At 40.9% G+C, this 19,735-nt stretch overlaps 1 protein-coding gene across 6 annotated transcripts in view; it reads left to right on the top strand.

The window, feature by feature from the left end:
• The first annotated feature begins 19,042 nt into the window (after positions 1 to 19,042).
• Positions 19,043 to 19,735, top strand: part of cntn3a.1 (contactin 3a, tandem duplicate 1) — a 111,302-nt gene continuing 110,609 nt past the window's right edge. For 3 of the 6 annotated variants that reach the window (XM_090184558.1, XM_021616087.3, XM_021616089.3), the window contains exon 1: positions 19,143 to 19,525. The gene's annotated coding sequence lies outside the window, so the exon portion shown is untranslated. Of the gene's footprint in view, positions 19,526 to 19,735 lie in introns of all 6 variants that reach the window. The other 3 variants (XM_021616086.3, XM_021616085.3, XM_090184557.1) reach the window with 2 other exon arrangements.

Below are 19,735 nucleotides of genomic sequence, written 5' to 3'. Positions count from 1 at the left end.
CCTTGATAATTTGTGTGAGATTGAGGGCATCTAGCTTAGATTGTTGGTGTTAAGCATATCCCAGTTTAGGTCACCTAACAGAACGAACTCTGAAGATAAATGGGGGGCAACCAATTCACATATGGTGTCCAGGTTACACCTGGGAGCTGACGGGGGTCTATAACAAGCGGCAACAGAGGGAGACTTATTTCTTGAGAGATGGATTTTTAAAAGTAGTAGCTCGAACTGTTTGGGCATAGACCTGGATAGTAGGACAGAACTTTGCAAGTTATCTCTACAGTAGATTGCAACTCCGCCCCCTTTAGCAGTTCTATCATGACGGAAAATGTTGTACTTGGGGATGGACATTTCAGAATTTTTGTTGGCCTTCCTGTAGGATTCAGACATGGCAAGGGCATCAGGGTTGGCGGAGTGTGCTAAAGCAGTGAATAAAGCAAACTTAAGGAGGAGGCTTCTGATGTTAACATGCATGAACCCAAGGCTTTTCTGGTTACAGAAGTCAACAAATGAGAGCGCCTGGGGACTCACAGGGCCTGGGTTAACCTCTACATCACCAGAGGAACAGAGGAGGAGTAGGATAATGGTACGACTAAAGGCCACAAGAACTGGACATCTAGTGCATTCGGAACAGAGTAAAAGGAGCAGACAAGGGCATGGTAGGGTGTGGAGGTAAACCTAGGCATTGATTGGTGATGAGAGAGGCTGCATCTCTGGAAGCGCCAGTTAAACTACGTGCGGGCAGGCACCGTGTTATGCTGTGGTGCGGTGCGGTACATACCAGCTCCTCGTATTGGCCGGGCTAGAGTGGGCATCGAGCCAGGTAAGGTTGGGCAGGCTCGGTGCTCAAGAGCTCCAGTGCGCCTGCACGGTCCGGTCTATCCAGTTCCACCTCCACGCACCAGCCCTCCGGTGGCAGCTCCCCGCACCAGGCTTCCTGTGCGTGTTCTCGGCCCAGTACCACCAGTGCAAGCACCACGCATCAGGCCTACAGTGCGCCTCGCCTGTCCAGAGCTGCCAGAGCCTTCCTCCTCTCCAGCGCTGCCAGAGTCTCCCGCCTATCTAGCGCTGCCAGAGCCTTCCTCCTCTACAGCGCTGCCGGAGTCTCCCGCCTGTTCAGCGCAGTCAGAGCCTTCCTCCTCTCCAGCGCAGTCAGAGCCTTCCTCCTCTCCAGCGCTGTCGGAGTCTCCCGCCTGTTCAGCGCTGCCAGTCTGCATGGAGCAGCCAGAGCTGCAAGTCTGCATGGAGCAGCTAGAGCTGCCAGTCTGCAAGGAGCTGCCAGTCTGCAAAGAGCTGCCAGTCTGCAAGGAGCTGCCAGTCTGCAAGGAGCCGCCAGAGCTGCCAGTCTGCATGGAGCCGCCAGAGCTGCCAGTCTGCATGGAGCCGCCAGAGCTGGCAGTCAGCATGGAGCAGCCAGAGCAGCCAGTCAGCATGGAGCAGCCAGAGCAGCCAGTCAGCATGGAGCAGCCAGTCAGCATGGAGCAGCCAGAGCAGCCAGTCAGCATGGAGCAGCCAGAGCAGCCAGTCAGCATGGAGCTGCCAGTCAGCATGGAGCAGCCAGAGCCACCAGTCAGCATGGAGCAGCCAGAGCCGCCAGTCAGCATGGAGCAGCCAGTCAGCATGGAGCAGCCAGAGCAGCCAGTCAGCATGGGGCTGCCAGTCAGCCAGGATCCGCTATTCAGCCAGGATCCGCCATTCAGCCAGGATCTGCCAGTCAGCCAGGATCTGCCAGAACTGCCAGTCAGCCAGGATCTTCCAGAACTGCCAGTCAGCCAGGATCTGCCAGAACTGCCAGCCAGCCAGGATCTGCCAGAACCAACTACCTGCCTGAGCTTCCTCTCAGTGCCGAGCTGCCCCTCAGTCCCGAGCTGCCCCTCAGTCCCGAGCTGCCCCTCAGTCCCGAGCTACCTCAGTCCCGAGCTGCCCCTCAGTCCAGTGGGGCCCTTGGTGAGGACTACTAGGCCAAGGTCGGCGGCGAGGGTCGCCTATCTAAGGACGAGGGGCAAAGGGACTAAGACTTTGTTAGAGTGGGGTCCACGTCCCGCGACCGTGCCGCCACCGTGGACAGACGCCCACCCGGACCCTCCCCTATGGGTTTAGTTGTGCGGTCGGGAGTCCGCACCTTGGGGGTGTGGGGGGGGGGGGGGGGGTTCGTTCATGCCCTGGTCTTAGTATTTTGTGTTTTCTTTATTATTTTGGTCAGGCCAGGGTGTGACATGGGTTTATTTATGTGGTGTGTTTTGTCTTGGGGTTTTCGTAGGTATTGGGATTGTGGGGTGTTCTAGCATAGTCTATGGCTGTCTGGAGTGGTTCTCAATCAGAGGCAGGTGGTTATCGTTGTCTCTGATTGGGAACCATATTTAGGCAGCCATATTCTTCTTTTGTGTTTCGTGGGTGATTGTTCCTGTCTCTGTGTTTGTTTGCCCCAGATAGGCTGTATAGGTTTTCACGTTACGTTTGTTATTTTGTATTGTACATTTTATGTATCAAGAATACCACGTTGCATTTTGGTCCGACTCTCCTTCACCGCAAGAAAACCGTAACACTAGGTGCAGTGGCAACACTGGTGTTGGGTTATTTTACACATCTTTCTGTGTAATTCAGTTTACTTATAAGTGTCAAATAAGTGTCACATTAACAAGGTTATCCTTTCTTCTCCAGAAAGTGTTTGTTTACAGTACATAGACACTTTTCAAGGTTTGAGGCAACATAGCAAATGCATTGTCCTCATTTACTGGTCCTGGGGCAGTTTGGAGTTTGAACCATAATAATTGTTTGGATTGTGTTAGGTTAAGCCACAGATCCTGCACCAAGGGGCCATCTCACCCGTGAGTTGAGATTATCCAGAAGCTATTTAGACTGAATTGGTTCAAAAGAGGCTATAAGGATAATCAAAAAAGCTATTAATGACAGTCAGTCGGGCAACCTATGGCGTGTGATCAAAAAGAAGAGGAGTTAAATGAGCAAATAAGCATACCTCTACACCCCCTTTACAGATATCTTTACACTCATTTTATGAAATTAGCCATAGGAACAGATATTTTGGATTCACGTCTCAATCTCTCAACCAAAAATCTAAAGAATAGGACTAAATCAAATATTAAATGCAGTTCAAATAAAGTTTTGATTTATTCCTATTCTTTCACTAGATTGTTGGTTAAGATGGAGATGTGAATCCAACATATACATCATTAACTTGTAAATTACATTTTAAATCAACCAAAGCTTGAAACCCAAATCTTATATGTATTGCCTATTTTTTGTTGAATCCTGGGTAGAATTGAAACAATAGCTGTTGATGACTTTGCAAATGTTATGTAAGCCAAAATAACATTATTGATGATGCTCTGACAGTTACACCTACGCTATGGAATGACTTAGATAGCAGCAGTAAATCTATTTCATTTTTAAGTGGAGATCTTGCAGCAGTCATTCTCACATTAACACAATGGTAATAGTCAGTAAAAAATATCAAAACTAAGCAGCGCTAGGCATAGTTAAAACCCTGGATGGGAGACCAAAGGGAGAGCTGTAGATATAGTCATTTTTCAGTAGGAGGTGCTGCACAGCCTGTTTTTTTCTGATAGTACATATAATGTTAAACATCTGACGTTGTTTCAAAAGTACAAATTCCAACTTTTTTAAACAATATTTATCTATGTTGAAAATTGGTTGCCATGTTAAATAAAATAAAATCCTGTGGTTGAAATTTCACCATTACACGTTGATGACTTTTTGCACATCCAGTATATTTTACACAGATTCCACGTCACAATGCACTGACAAACTGTGTTGAAACAATTTTGATTCAACCAGTTTGTGCCCAGTGGGGAGGCAGTCCTCATTACATAATATGAATATTAATTACTGCATTGACCACACCTGTGGTAACAGATGTTGAATGTGTAAAATGTTATGTTCTTGTTTTTAATTCTTTATAAGGTGTCTTATTAGATACTAGTTACAAGAGATTTAAGGAAATCAAAACGTACATACTGTGAATTATAAATCATGCTTTATGCTCTATTATCACAGACAGTGAAAATATAAAACGCTTTCCAACCACTATAAATCTACTCTCACTTTATAGTCTGAAAATGCTGAGTCATCACTTGAAAGGAAAGTACCCATGTCATGTATTTAGTATCTTGGCCTGTTGAACATTGTCCAATATTTTCTGTTGATTAAATATTGATTTCTATACATTTTTGGAACACCATGAAAAATGCTTCCTTGAGTCATATTATGCAAGGCGAAGCAGGTGTCCAGTCAGCTTGAGGAGGTTTTTGTTCAGTGTTTTGAGGTAAAGAATAAGGTTATTATACTGTACATTATGTTTACCTATGCACGTCTACCAGTATTAGCTATATGATTATTCCGAAAGATTGCTTGAAAGTACCTATCCTGAACAGACATTAAGCTCCCCAAAATGTAATTTTCACTGCAATAAGTCCTTAAGCAATCACATATGAGAAAGATGACAATTTTCAAAAGTGGATCTGATTTGCTTGCCATGCTTATCAAAATGCTCCTCATCAAATTGGTTTGGTTTCTTTGAATGGGAAATAATGACATTTTTTCACTGCAGGGTTAACATTGATTTAATATGAAATAGTTAAATAGGAGGCAGATGGTGACAGTTGGATGGAGGACCTTGAATTTAAACTCTCTGCTATCTATAGTCCGCTTTATTCTCTGTCTCTGTACACAAATGAGATCCTGATAGTAAAATGTTCAATTTAGAAGACCTACAGTATGGAGACATGTTCTTAGATAGATTCACTTTATTAAATGGAACATTCCTCTGGTTATTGCAAATGTTATGACCTTGTCTAAAACAAATTGTCACAATGAATATTCAACCTCTGATTCTGCCCCTACAGAAACCCATTTTGTCAAATACCAATGCAACAGTGTCAAGGCTCAAGTTAAGTTAGGACATTATCAATCTCCCATAGCGCCTACCTGTGGTTTCCCTATATTATGACTTAATTTGCTGTATTTATTTCAGTACCAAAGCATACATACGATTATGAATGTGCAAAAGCCAATCTTGGGAAAACTATACTCCGTAGTATAGCCGTAGCTTGGTTGTTACATTTTTTTCATATTTTTAATTACATATTTAGAAGTGCCTAATTTATTTGTTCATCACATGGTTTTGCTTGACATTTCACTATTTTCATTATTTGACCTTGAACTTGATATTGATAACCATTTTGTAATGGTGTTTGTCTTGTGGAGTAAAAAAAGGGCAGCCCGAACACAGCATTTGGATTAACAAGCTGCCACCTGGATAAAAGCAGTTATCGTTCAGTGCTGGGTGATTCAGAAAGCAGCACAGAGACCAGACAGAAGACAGACCTCGCTCAGTTGTACCACCGTTACCTGGGGAGAGGTCAGGCTGCTACCGGGAAACTGAAACCCTGCTCGGTAGTGATGGGAAAACTAGGCTTTCTGAGCAAGTTGACATTTATTGTCATGAGTCTTGTCGTAGAGACAGAATTGAGCGATTTCCCCGTTAGATAGGCCAGCTGCAAAGTCAAAATTTGCTTCATATAAAAATGTATTATAACAAAAAAATTGCTTTTTGGTGTTAATTTAAGGTTAAGGTTAGGTGGTTGAGGTTAGGGTTAGGGTTAAAATCAGATTTTATGACTTTGTGGCTGTGCTAGCTAATGATCACTCTGCAGAGCTGCCTCCAGGACAAGTTCCATGACAAAAAACGCTAACCTGCGCTTTCTGAAGGATTTCACCAAATTCTGCTGAAAAACAGGTCTGAGCTTTAAAAACACTGCATGTTAGTGGCATCTGCTGGAAAACAATAAATACCAATGTTTGATATTTAGTCGCTAGTGGAAGTCTACACCACTTGCAACGTCTTCATATTTTGCTGCCTTCTAAATTAATTAACTTGATGGAAGCACCTTTGGTAGCCATTACATCTGGGAATCATTTTGAATAAGATTCTACCAACTTTGCACAGCTCTTAGGGCAAAATATATACATTGTTTTTTTCTAAATGGCTCAAGCTCAGAAAATTGGTTGGGAATCATTCATGACAGCAATATTCAAAAGAAGATTTAAGTCGGGACTGGACCATTCAGGAACACTTACCACCTCTTTGAAAGTAGCAGGCAATTGTCACATCTATTTTATGTGCAAACTTTCTAAATGTCTACAAAAACAGGTTAAAGGGATACTTTAGGATTTTGGCAATGAAGCCATTTATGTACAGAGTCAGATGAACTCGTAGATTCCATTTTACGTCTCTGCGTGCAGTGAAGGAAGTTGCTAACTAGAGTTAGCGCAATTGCTAACTAGTGTTAGCATGCAAGTAGATTCCATAAACTTCCAGCCATTGCGCTAACACTAGTTAGAATTTGCATGTGAAACTACGTCTAACTTCCTTAATACTGGATGCAGACACATACAAATGGTATTCATGAGTTCATATGTCTATGGGGAAGTAGTTAAAGCACTTCAATGACAAAATTCCCAAATATCCCTTTAATGGAAAAATAGCTATTGACTCCACAGACTTTTATATCTCCACAGTGAATGGAGCCTAAATTGACCGAGGCCCCTCATAGATACCATGCAATTTGGATTGATGACAAGTTGTCATTTAAAATACATGTAGATGAGCAAACACAGATGTGGATAATTAAATTGGACTTCTACAGAAATAGATTTTAGTAGAAAATTATTATTATGTTGACTTTGTCAGCCCTGGACTATGGTGACGTGATCTATATGAACGCAGCTGCCACTTCTGTAAAACCATTGGATGCTGTTTGCCATAGTGCACTACGCTTTATTATGGGTGACTGATATTGTGCACATCACTGTAATCTGTATCAGAAAGTGGTCTGGCTGTCTCTGAAAATGAGGAGAACATAACATTGCCTTTTGTTAATTGCATTGCATTTTGTTAATGTCATTCAAAAACGACATGTTACCTCACATCGCTGCTAACCTACAGAAGTACAAAATACCTTACTCGCTCACAGGAATAGCTAGCTCTTGGAATTCCTTGTTGCCTCCGAATTACGGACTTTAGTTTTTATGTGTGTACTTGGAACAAATTTCTGAATACCCCATGATTGGGCACTAGTGCCTTTCGGGTATTTTAAGGTATTGGGCGGTAATTGATGGCATGTAATTAGTTACATATATTGTTGTAGAGATTACAGATACTTTTGAAAAACTAGATGATTACTTTTTCGATATTAAATTCAGAAAGGATGTTTAGAAATATATATAACAATATGACACCTTTCTGTTTTCCTCAATAACAGAAAAAAGGTGCATGTTTAAGTTTGTTCCACGTGAGCGAGTCTGACCACAAGTCGGAGACCACTATGATGACACACCAAATACATTAGATTGATCATTTTTGTCTTCTTCTAATGCCTCTTAAGGGAAAATGTATCCAAAAATAACTGAAAGTAATCAGATGACGTTATTGAGTTTGGGGAATCCAAAAGTTACGTTATAATTTTGGACAGGTAACTAGTAACTGTAACGGATTACATAAAAAACAATTATAATAATACCCAACCCTGTTGGTAAATGTACGTACATGTTTTTTTATCATTTGTATTTTTGTATTGTTTTATTTCTCATGCCTTGATTGTTGTAATTTGTATGATATCACTGGTTCCTTATTGTGTACTTTGTATTTTCTGCATTTTTGGGAAGCAGGGCTCCCTTGGAAAATATACTTTTGTCTCAATGGGACTTCCCTGAATTAATAAAGGTTAAATAAAATATAGAAAACGTGAAAAATGTTCAAGATAGCATGCAAAGGTCACAGGTAATCTGTGCAGAATCTTGAACAGGATTGATTACCATGTACTATTAATGCAATCTCAATCGTAATTCAGGTCATTTGGTTGTGCTATTAGATGAAGCATATGATAACGCATTCAGTTGTTGTATAAATTAACTAAATAACTGACATAATTGTCCCATATGAACTTTGTTGTTCTTTTAAATGGTTAAAAGCGCTATGATAACACATTTAGGTGACAACTAAACCAAAAATCTGAAATTGTTTTTGAATTGAAATTTGGTTAAGAGCGTACACTCTTACAAAAAAGGTGCTATTTAGAACCTAAAAGGGTTTTTCGGCTGTCCCCATAGGAGAACCATTTCTAACCCTTTCTACAGAGGGTTATACATGGAACCCAAAAGGGTTCAACCTGAATCCCAAAAGGATTCTTGTGTGGGGACAGCCAAAGAACCCTTTTGGAACCCTTTTTTCTAAGAGTGTAGTGATAACACATTCGGAATTCAACAAACTTTTGGCTGTGTTTTCAAGTGGGTGAATACACAGTAGCTTGTAATCTCATTGATTATCATCTCAACCAAATATTACCTAATTGTCCATCTTGAAATGACATGGTGTGCCCAATGGGGAGCATTACCACAGTAGACAAAATAAGTTATCAAAATACATATTTTTCACTGGTGGAGCCTTCTTGTGTTGGGTGCAAAATAAATAAATAAAATGCTGTCAAAATAAAACCCTTGAAAAAAATGCCTTAAAAAATCTGAATCTTGTCAGTGTTGTCATGAGTCAAAAAGACAAACATAATTTGGGCATATGTTGCTGAATACAAAGTGAGCTACATTTCCAACTTATAGTATTTCCGATGTGTCATTGGCTCACCACAAAAAAAATAGCTGGAGTAGCTACAGGCAGCTTCAAGGCAACCAGAAAGTTTGAACCAATTGTTGTATGCCGCTTGTGCACTTTTAAAATGTTATCTTAAGATAGCTAGGTGGGACAACCACATATCACAGTCATAGTACTTTTTTCCTCAATAAAGTATCTATCAGCAATGTCAGAACTAGTAAGGGGGAAAATAGTCAATTGCGAATGTTAGTTCACAAAATGATTTTTTGGGTGTGAGGGGGGGGATGAGGGGGTGAGAAGGGTGTGTTAGGGGGGTGAGAAGGGTGTGCTAGGGGAGTGCTGTGGGATTATTTTAGATAATCTTTGAAGAGGTAAGGTTTCAGTTGATAGCTATATGATTATTCCAAAAGATTGCTTGAAAGTACCTATCCTGAACAGACATTAAGCTCCTCAAAACGTAATTTTGTCCTTAAGAAATCACGTATGAGAAAGATTACCATTTTCAAAAGTGGATCTGATTTGCTTGGCATGCTTCAGAAGATGGGCAGGGTCTCTGCTGTCCTAGCTTCAGGGGGAAGCTGGTTCCACCATTGGGGTGCCAGGACAGAGAACAGCTTGGACCTGGTTGAGCGGGAGCTACCCTTCGGTAGGGGTGGGAGGACCAAGAGACCAGAGGTGGCAGAACCGAGTACTTAGGTTGGGGTTTTGGGTTTGAGCAGAGCCTGAAGGTAGGGAGGGGCAGTTCCTTTTGCTGCTCCGTAGGCAAGCACCATGGTTTTGTAGTGGATGCAGAAGAGGAGGGTGAGATTTGAGAATCTGGGAAGGTTAAACACCAGGCTGGCTGCAGCATTCTGGATAAGTTACAGGGGTTTGATGGCACAAGCGAGGAGCCCAGCAAACAGCGAGTTGCAGTAGTCCAGATGGGAGATGACAAGTTCCTGGGTTAGGACATGCACCGCTTCCTATGTGAGGTAGGGTCATACTCTACAGATGTTGTAGAGCAGGAACCTGCAGGAGCAAGTCACTGTTTTGATGTTTGCAGAGAACGATGGTGTTGTCCAGGGTCAGGCCAAGGTTCTTTAAACTCTGGGAGGGGGACACCGTTGAGTTGTAAACCGTGATGGAGAAGTCTTGAAGTTGGCAGGCCTTCCCCGGGAGGAAGAGCAGCTCCGTCTTGTCGAGGTTGATCTTGAGGTGGTGGGCCGACATCCAAGCTGAGATTTTTGCCAGGCACGCAGAGTTGCATGTCACTGGGGTGACAAAAGGGGGAAGGAGAAAAGTAGTTGAATGTCATCTGAATAGCAATGATAAATGATATGAACATATGACGGAGCCGAGTGACTTGGTGTATAAAGAGAAGAGGAGAGGTCCCAGAAACCAGGTAGGAGAAGAGGAGAGGTCCCAGCCTGCCAAGTAGGATGCAATCCAAGAGTGTGCAGAGTCTGAGACGCCCAGCCCTGAGGGTGGAGAGGAGAATGTAATGTTTGATGGTGTTGAAGGCAGCGGATAGATCTAGGAGGATGAGAACAGAGGAGAGTCAGCATAGGCAGTGCGGAGAGCATGACACAGAGAAGAGCAGTCTCAGTTGAGTGACCCGTCTTGAAGCCTGACTGGTTAGGGTCAAGAAGATCGTTCTGAGAGAGATGGCAAGAGAGTTGGTCAGAGACAGCAAGAAAGAAGATACCAGTCTGTAGTTCTTGAGGTAAGAAGGGTCAAGTGTTGGTTTCTTGAGGAGGGGAGCGACTCAGGCCATTTTAAAGTTAGAGGGGACGCAGCCAGTGGTCAGGGATGAGTTGATGAGGGAAGTGAGGAACGGAAGAAGTTCTCCTTTGTTGGTCGGCCGGACCTCAATAGTCGCAGGATTTCATCTGGAGAGAGGGGAGAAGGAGGTCAAATCGCAGGGTAGTTCTGTGAGATTGGGACCAGTGGACTCAATAGGCAGAATGGATGTCGTCAACCTTCTTTTTAAAGTGGTTGGCAAAGTCGTCCGCAGAGAGAGAGGATGGAGGATTAAAGGGGGAAGAGTAGGTGAAAAAGAGATTCCTAGGGTTAGAGGCAGAAGCTTGAAATTGAAAGTGATAGAAAGTTAACAGTGCACAAGTGACATCCAGCAATTGGTTCAAACTTTCTGGTTGCCTTGAAGCTGCCTGTAGCTACTCCAGAAATCCTTTTGTGGTGAGCCAAAGACACATCAGAAATTCTATATGTTGGAAATGTAGCTCACTTTGTATTCAGCAACATATTCCCAAATTATGTCTGTCTTTTTGATTCATGACAGCAATGACAAGCTTCTGATTTTTGAAACACAATTCATCAGGATTGGCTGTATGGATGTTTAAGTGATGTTTTGCAAATAACAATAAACACCTCACTGTCAACTAGGGATGAGAGCACTTCCCTGGAGTGAAAGAAAATGTGTACACCAAAGTGAGCAAAAAGACAAGAACTTGCTATTTTAATTGGAAATATGCACTGTCAAAAAAGCTTTAAGGCAATTTCAAGGTAACAGAATGACGCTGAGACTACGATTTTCACTTTAAAATGTATGCCAAACAAAAACCATTGATTGCATAGTTAAACAAACAATAAAACTCTATGCACAATGGCTGCTTTAAACAATTTCCACTAATCATTTTACAAAAACACATTTACTCGAATAACAGTGCAGATATAAAGTTTGGTAAGAGAATGACCGTAAAATCTCCCTCAGAAAGGCAGAGTGAGTGATTTTGACTCAAAGTAAATGTACAATGTTAATATCTCTGCCGTTTTTTAAGTCATGCACCCTTCCGTCCTTGACTTTCCTAAATAAGTCTATTTAACGCAAGTATGTTGTTAGAATTTGTGTTATAAGCAGTTTTAAGAGTTTTACTAAAGCGCCAAAAAGTGACTTTTTCAGCTACACCTACAGTCACATGCAGGTAAGAAATGATGATTTCTACATAGTATCAAATCGAGCATATTCTAAAGTTTCCAAAACATGTGCCACTGACAAATAACTCTCAAAATTGAAGAGATGAGCTCTATTTCAAAATATAACTTTTTTCAAGAATAACCACTGTTCCATGCGCTACATACATGAGCACGGGCAACAGATAGACTACAGTACTATCAAGTACTGAAACTGCTATTGTGTTATTTGAAATAATAACTTTCTTGTATTCTAATGATGTCCAAGACCTTCATAAACACAACCAAATGATACTTTTTCCAATAGCATAAATGGAAAATATTTCTTAGACTGTTTGAGTCCACCCCCAAAAAGGCCTTTCTAGTGTTAAATATCTGCTCTTAATTAATATTCAAAGATGTCTGCAGAAAGAATGGGGTGTCAGCTATGATATGACACCTTGTCACCTTGACAATCTCTTTTGGTTATTGAGCTACATACTGTAAGTAAAGTGGCCTAACACCCGGTAACAGAATGATGGAAACAGAAAAACATCATGGGTCCTTGATCTGTACTACAGTATATAGAAATGCATAATTATGAATGTCATTCTCTTCATGGTGATGTATCCTGAATAGGTAGAACAATGTAATATCCTCCTTTACATATTTGGGTATTATTCTACACTCTGGCTATTCTAATGAGTTCCGGCCCCAAACAAGAATTAATCATTACCAATCATCGACTTGTATGTTTCACAAGTTTAGACATCACAGTAAAGCACAGTAGAAGAAAGCACTGTACAGTACAGCACAGTATAGTGCAGTAGAGTATAGTTCAGTACAGTAGAGTTTAGTACAGTAAATTAAAGTACAGTACAATACAGCAACTTATACAGTACTCAACTTTAATGTACTGTACTAAACTCTACACTACAGTACTGTACTGTATATATTGTACTGACCTATACTCTACTTTTAAACATCCATGGACGTCCGGTGTCAGTCAGTGCTCAGTGGGTGAAGAGGCTGGTTACAGTAATTGGAAAGAGTGGGGGCTCATGGGTAGGTGTCTGTAAGAGCGGGGAGAGGTTACATTTACTGGAGAGAGAGAGAGAGAAGCGAGAGAAAGAGGGAGATAGAGAGGGAGGGGTTGTCCAGACATTTTTCACACTCTTGCTTTGACCACCACATGACAGAAAGAGAAAGAAAACAGTTGAACATAACAATAATAAGCTGAACATAACAGCATGCCAGGAAGGGAGGAGAGTAGCAGGTGTCCTAACTGTGGTTTGTGATTACTATGATTTCCCATTGTAACCAATTCAGTTACAGTCATCTGTTATGGATTTTTCTGTCACTCTGTTACCTATTTGGTATCAGAATGATGCGTTTTAATCACTTAATGAATCCCAAACCAAATTGTTATCAGTAAAAACACTATAACTAATTGGTAGGTCTATCTTTACTTGTTTCTTCTGTGAACATTCATTATCCTCCCGACCCATGAGGGAGATGAATTACAAAATATCTTAGATATTTTTGGAAACAGAATGACATGACACTGGGCAATATTCCTTAAGGCCAATAATGTCTGCGAAACTAAATATAAATATTAGAATAGGGGTCTTTACTTACATTAAGGGTCTTTAGTTACTACATGTTTTGATGTATTTCGTAATACCTTTACCCACCTTGGTACACTTTAGATGACACCCAGTGTCAAAACAGCTGACATAACTTGTCATAACCTGTCATAATATGGTCATAACACTGTCATGGACCCATACATTTACACCTGTTGTGACATATATTGCGTTATTTTATGGCTGGTTATGACACCTACGTAAGAGTGTCAAAACCCACATTTATTCAAATGAGTATTTTCACTGCCAAGAAGTTTCCTTTCAGTTGGAAGTTTGTTTCTTAAATCCTTTGTTGTTGTTGTTGTAGCAACGTCCATTGTTAAATGAAGACCAAGGTGCAGCGTGGTAGGCATACATTTTCTTTATTAAAATGTTCCACCAAAAAAAAACAAGAAACAACTCAACGAACGAAAAGCTTAGGAATGCAACCCATGCAACAAACAAAGACAAGATCCCACAACAGAAGGTGGTAAAAAGAGCTGCCTAAGTATGATCCCCAATAAGAAACAACGATAGACAGCTGCCTCTGATTGGGAACCATACTCGGCCAACAAAGCAAACATAGATTTCCCCCCCCCCTAGTCACACCCTGACCTACCAAACAGAGAATTTAAAGGATCTCTAAGGTCAGGGTGTGACAGTTGTAATGAATTCTTTGCATTCATGTTTTTTTTCATCATACTTTAAATAACTTGTAGAAAATACACTTTATGATACTGTCATTAAGCATTATGATCAGTGGTGGAAAAAGTATGCAATTGTCATACTTGAGTAAAAGTAAAGATACCTTAATAGAAAATGACTCAAGTAAAACAGAAAGTCACCCAGTAAAATACTACTTGAGTAAAAGTCTAAAAGTATTTGGTTTTTAAATATACTTAAGTATCAAAAGTAAAAGTAAAAATGATTTAAAATTCCTTATATTAAGCAAAGCAAACTGCACCATTTTCCTGTTTTTTTATTTATGGATAGCAAGAGGCACACTCCAGCACTCAGACATCATTTACAAATTAAGCATTTGTGTTTAGTGAGTCCGCCAGATCAGAGGCAGTAGATGACCAGGGATGTTCTCTTGATAAGTGTCTGAATTTTACCATTTTTCTGTCCTGCTAAGCATTCAAAATGTGGCAAATACTTTTGGGTGTCAGGGAAAATGTATGGAGTAAAAAGTATATTATTTTCTGTAGGTATGTAGTGAAGTAAAAGTAAAAGTTGTCAAAAATATAAATAGTAAAGTAAATTACAGATACCCCCCCAAAAAGTTTTAACCATGTTTTGAGGCTCAGTGTTAGTGTTTACAATTTCATTTTTGCAATCAATTAAGTAAACAAGATTATATTTAGGGGTTCTGATGGAGTAACATAACCCCTCGGAAAGTATTCAGAACCCTTGACTTTTTCCACATTTTGTTAAGTTACAGACTTATTCTAAAATGGATTTGATTTTTTTTCATCAATCGACACAAAATACCCCATAATGAAAAATCAAAAACTGGTTTGTAGAATTTTTTAAAAATGTATTCCAAAAAATAAATAAATATTTACATAAGTATTCAGACCATTTACTCAGTACTTTGGCAGCGATGACAGCCTTGAGTGTTCTTGAGTATGACGCTACAAGCTTGGCACACCTGTGTTTGAGGAGTTTCTCACATTCTTCAATGCAGATCCTCTCAAGCTCTGTCAGGTTGGATGGGGAGTGTCGGTGCACAGCTATTTTCAGGTCTCTCCAGAGATGTTCGATCGAGTTCAAGTACGGGCTCTGGCTGGGCCACTCAAGAACATTCAGAGATGTGTCCCGAATTCACTCCTTCGTCGTCTTGGTTGTGTGTTTAGGGCTGTTTTCCTGTTGAAAGGTGAACCTTGGCCCCAGTCTGAGGTCCTGAGCACTCTGGAGCAGGTTTTCATCAAGGATCTCTCTGTACTTTGCTCCATTAACGTTTCCCTCAATCCTGATTAGTCTACAAGTCCCTGCCACTGAAAAATATCCCCACAGCATGAAGCTGCCACCACCATGCTTCACCGTAGGGATGGTGCCAGGTTTCCGTCATACGTGATGCTTGGCATTCAGGTCAAAGAGTTCAATATTGGTTTCATCAGACCAGAGAATCTTGTTTCTCGTGGTCTGAGAGTCTTTAGGTGCCTTTTGGCAAACTCCAAGCGGGCTGTCATGTGCCTTTTACTGAGGAGTGGCTTCCGTCTGGCCACTCTCCCATAAAGGCCTAATTTGTGGTGCTGCAGATGGTTGTCCTTCTGGAAGGTTCTCAAATCTCCACAGAGAAACTCTGGAGCGCTGTAAGAGTGACCATCGGGTTCTTGATCACCTCCCAGACCAAGGCCCTTCTCCCCGATTGCTCAGTTTGGCGGGGTGGCCAGCTCTTGGTGGTTACACATTTATTCCATTTAAGAATGATGGTGGCCACTGTGTTCTTGGAGACCTTCAATGCTGCAGACATTTTTTGGTACCCTTCCCCAGATCTGTGCCTCGACACAATCATGTCTCGGAGCTCTACGGACAATTCCTTTGATCTCATGTCCAGTCAATTGAATTTACTACAGGTGGACCCAATCAAGTTGTAGAAACATCTCAAGTGTCATGTTCTGACCTTAGTTCCTTTGTTTTGTCTTTGTTTTAGTATGGTCAGAGCGTGAGTTGGGGTGGGTAGTCTATGTTTGTTTTTCTATGTATTATTTTGCGTTTGGCCTGGTATGGTTCTCAATCAGAGGCAGGTGTCGTTAGTTGTCTCTGATTGAGAATCATACTTAGGTAGCCTTTTCCCACCAGTGTTTCGTGGGTGATTGTTTTCTGTGTCTGTGTGTTCCACACGGAACTGTTTCGGTTTTTGTTTCTGTCTTTCAATTTGTTATTTTGTATTTTCGTGTTCAGTGATTTTGTTCATTAAAACATGACGAACACGTACCACGCTGTGCATTGGTCCGATCTCTCATACTCCTCGTCAGAAGAGGACAAATCCCGTTACATCAAGGATGATCAACGGAAACAGGATGCTCAATTTCAAGTCTCTTAGCAAAGGGTCTGAATAATTATGTGTATGGTATTTGTTTTTTTCAAAAATGTATAAAAATCTGTTTTCACTTTGTTATTATGGGGTATTGTGTGTATATTGATGAGGAATTTGTTTTTATTTAATAAATTTTAGCAATAAGGCTGTATGTAGCGTATCAAAATGTGGAAAAAGTCAAAGGGTCTTAATACTTTCCGAATGCACTGTGTATATACAGTTGAAGTCGGAAGTTTACATAGACTTAGGTTGGAGTCATTAAAACTCGTTTTTCAACCACTCCACACATTTCTTGTTAACAAACTAAAGTTTTGGCAAGTCGGTTAGGACATCAACTTTGTGCATGATACAAGTAATTTTCCCAACAATTGTTTACAGACAGATTATTTAATTCAGTGTATCGCAATTCCACGTTCGTCTGTACAAACAATAGTACGCAAGTATAAACACCATGGAACCACGCAGCCATCATATCGCTCAGGAAGGAGACGCGTTCTGTCTCCTAGAGATGAATGTACTTGGTACAAAAAGTGCAAATCAATCCCAGAACAACAGCAAAGGACCTTGTGAAGATGCTGGAGGAAACAGGTACAAAAGTATCTATATCCACAGTAAAACAAGTCCTATATCGACATAACCTGAAAGGCCGCTCAGCAATGAAGAAGCCACGGCTCCAAAACCGCCGTAAAAAAGCCAGACTACAGTTTGCAATTGCATATTGGGACAAAGATTGTACTTTTTTGAGAAATGTCCTCTGCTCTGATGAAACAAAAATAGAACTGTTTGGCCATAATGACCATCGTTATGTTTGGAGGAAAAAGGGGACTGCTTGATTGCCCAAAGAACACCATCCCAACCATGAAGCACGGGGGTGGCAGCATCATGTTGTGGGGGTGCTTTGCTGCAGGAGGGACTGGTGCACTTCACAAAATAGATGGCATCATGTGGAAGGACAATTAGGTGGATATGTTGAAGCAACATCTCAAGACATCAGTCAGGAAGTTAAAGCTTGGTCGCAAATGGGTCTTCCAAATAAACAATGACCCCAAGCATACATTCAAAGTTCTGGCAAAATGACCTAAGGACAACAAAGTACTGGAGTGGCCATCAAATGTATTGGAGTGGCAATCACAAAGTCCTTACCTCACTCCTATAGAAAATGTGTGGGCAGAACTGAAAAAGCATGTGCGAGCAAGGAGGCCTACAAACCTGACTCAGTAACACCAGCTCTGTCGGGAGGAATGGGCCAAAATTCCCCCAACTTACTGTGGGAAGCTTGTGAAAGTTGTGAAAGGCTACCCGAAACGTTTGGCCCAAGTTAAACAATTTAAAGGCAATGCTACCAAATACTAATTGAGTTTATTTAAACTTCTGACCCTCTGGGAATGTGATGAAAGAAATAAAAGCTGAAATAAATAATTCTCTCTACTATTATTCTAACATTTTACATTCTTAAAATAAAGTGGTGATCCTAACTGACCTAAAACAGGGAATTTTTACTTGGATTAAATGTCAGGAATGGTGAAAAACTGAGTTTAAATGTATTTGGCTAAGGTGTATGTAAACTTCCGACTTCAACTGTATATACACTACTGTTCAAAAGTTTGGGGTCACTTAGAAATGTCCTTGTTTTTGAAAGAAAATCAATTTTTTTGTCCATTAAAATATCATCAAATTGATCAGAAATACAGCGTAGACATTGTTAATGTTGTAAATGCCTATTGTAGCTGGAAATGGCAGATTCTTTATGGAATATCTACATAGGCATACAGAGGCTCATTATCAGCAACCATCACTCCCGTGTTCCAATGGCACGTTGTGTTAGCTAATTCAAGTTTTTAATTTTAAAAGGCTAATTGATCATTAGAAGATACTTTTGCAATTATGTTAGTACAGCTGTAAACTGTTGTCCTGATTAAAGAAGCAATAAAACAGGCCTTCTTTAGACTAGTTGTGCATCTGGAGCATCAGCATTTGTGGGTTTGTTTACAGGCTCAAAATGGCCAGAAACAAAGGACTTTCTTCTGAAACTCGTCCATCTATTCTTGTTCTGAGAAATTAAGGCTATTCAATGTGAGAAATTGCCAAGAAACTGAAGATCTCGTACAACGCTGTGTACTACTCCCTTGACAGAACAGCGCAAACTGGCCCTAACCAGAATAGAAAGAGGAGTGGGAGGCACCGGTGCACAACTGAGCAAGAGGACAAGTACATTAGAATGTCTAGTTTGAGAAACAGACGCCTTACAAGTCCTCAACTGGCAGCTTCATTAAATAGTACCCGCCAAACAACAGTCTCAACGTCAACAGTGAAGAGGCGACTCCGAGATGCTGGCCTTCTAGGCCGAGCTGCAAAGAAAAAGACAAATCTTAGACTGGCCAATAAAAAGAAAACATTAAGATGGGCAAAAGAACATAGACACTGGACAGAGGTACTCTGCCTAGAAGGCCAGCATCCCTCTTCACTCTTGACGTTGAGACTGGTGTGTTGTGCGATGCCATTTTGTTTCAAAATTCTATTTATTTAATTAGAATATGATATCTAGACTTTAGCTTTTAAATGTGAATTACCCCATTTTACCCTATTCTTAAAAAAAACATATAATTTAAAAGTTTAAAAAAATGCAGGTACCAATCCCAGATTACCTCTAAAATTATGTAATTGTTCACCAACAGATAAAATGTGTCCAAGATATGGAGTGTAAGCAACATTCTCTGTACAGCTCACACTGCCAGTGCCAGCAGCATCAACTTTGTCATTCCCGAGGAGTGGTTCACAATGAACATTTCGTGTAAAAACCCGCAGTGGGTGAGTACATAAACCCCTCCATAGGCTACCATGGCCAAAACAGTGGCTTTCTGTTGCTTCTCTGTGGCGACCAGTAGGCTAAGCACTCCACGTCCCCTCTCGTTGGTTGTTAAATAATTAATAAATTGCGTATGAAATCCTGAAAATCCCTTACTGTTTAGATGGTCGGTTTGGTGTCCCGCTGTGGCACAAAGCGAAGCTTCTGCTGTGCCTCAAATGAATTTGACAGCCGTGGATGTGGTAGCCTACACCAAGTGCCAGTCAACCTCGGTTGAGCGCGCGCCATGGTTAAGATTTGAAGTGGATTATATCGTTTTGAGTAAACCTATTGTATTTATTTGGAACAAGAAAACATCTATCCGACTGAAATGTGTTCTCAGTTGACTACTTTCAGAGCCAAGTGAGTAACTCAACAACTACGTGTCTATCACTGACACTGGAGATAAGAGGAATGCGTGGTTTAACATGGATATCGGGCAAAGGATAAGCATCGTTAAAAATTGCAGGAATTATAGACAGGTAACCCATAACATTTGTGTTGTTGCTGTAGTTATGATTTTTGTTTTTTAAGCAGAATTGTACAAACACAATGAATACAGTTTTAGTTGATATGACCAATATCAATCATGGGATCAAAGTAGGCATACAGTACGTTGTCACTGTATGCTTCTTGGTAGTTGAATTCTGTGTGTTATTACTCTACGATAGCAGGTGTCCGCTATGGTCAGT

This window comes from Oncorhynchus mykiss, chromosome 9 (genome assembly GCF_057628025.1).
Source record: "Oncorhynchus mykiss isolate SJ-2025 chromosome 9, ASM5762802v1, whole genome shotgun sequence".
Classification (NCBI taxonomy): Eukaryota; Metazoa; Chordata; class Actinopteri; order Salmoniformes; family Salmonidae; genus Oncorhynchus; species Oncorhynchus mykiss.
This window is presented reverse-complemented; position numbering and strand designations above follow the sequence as displayed.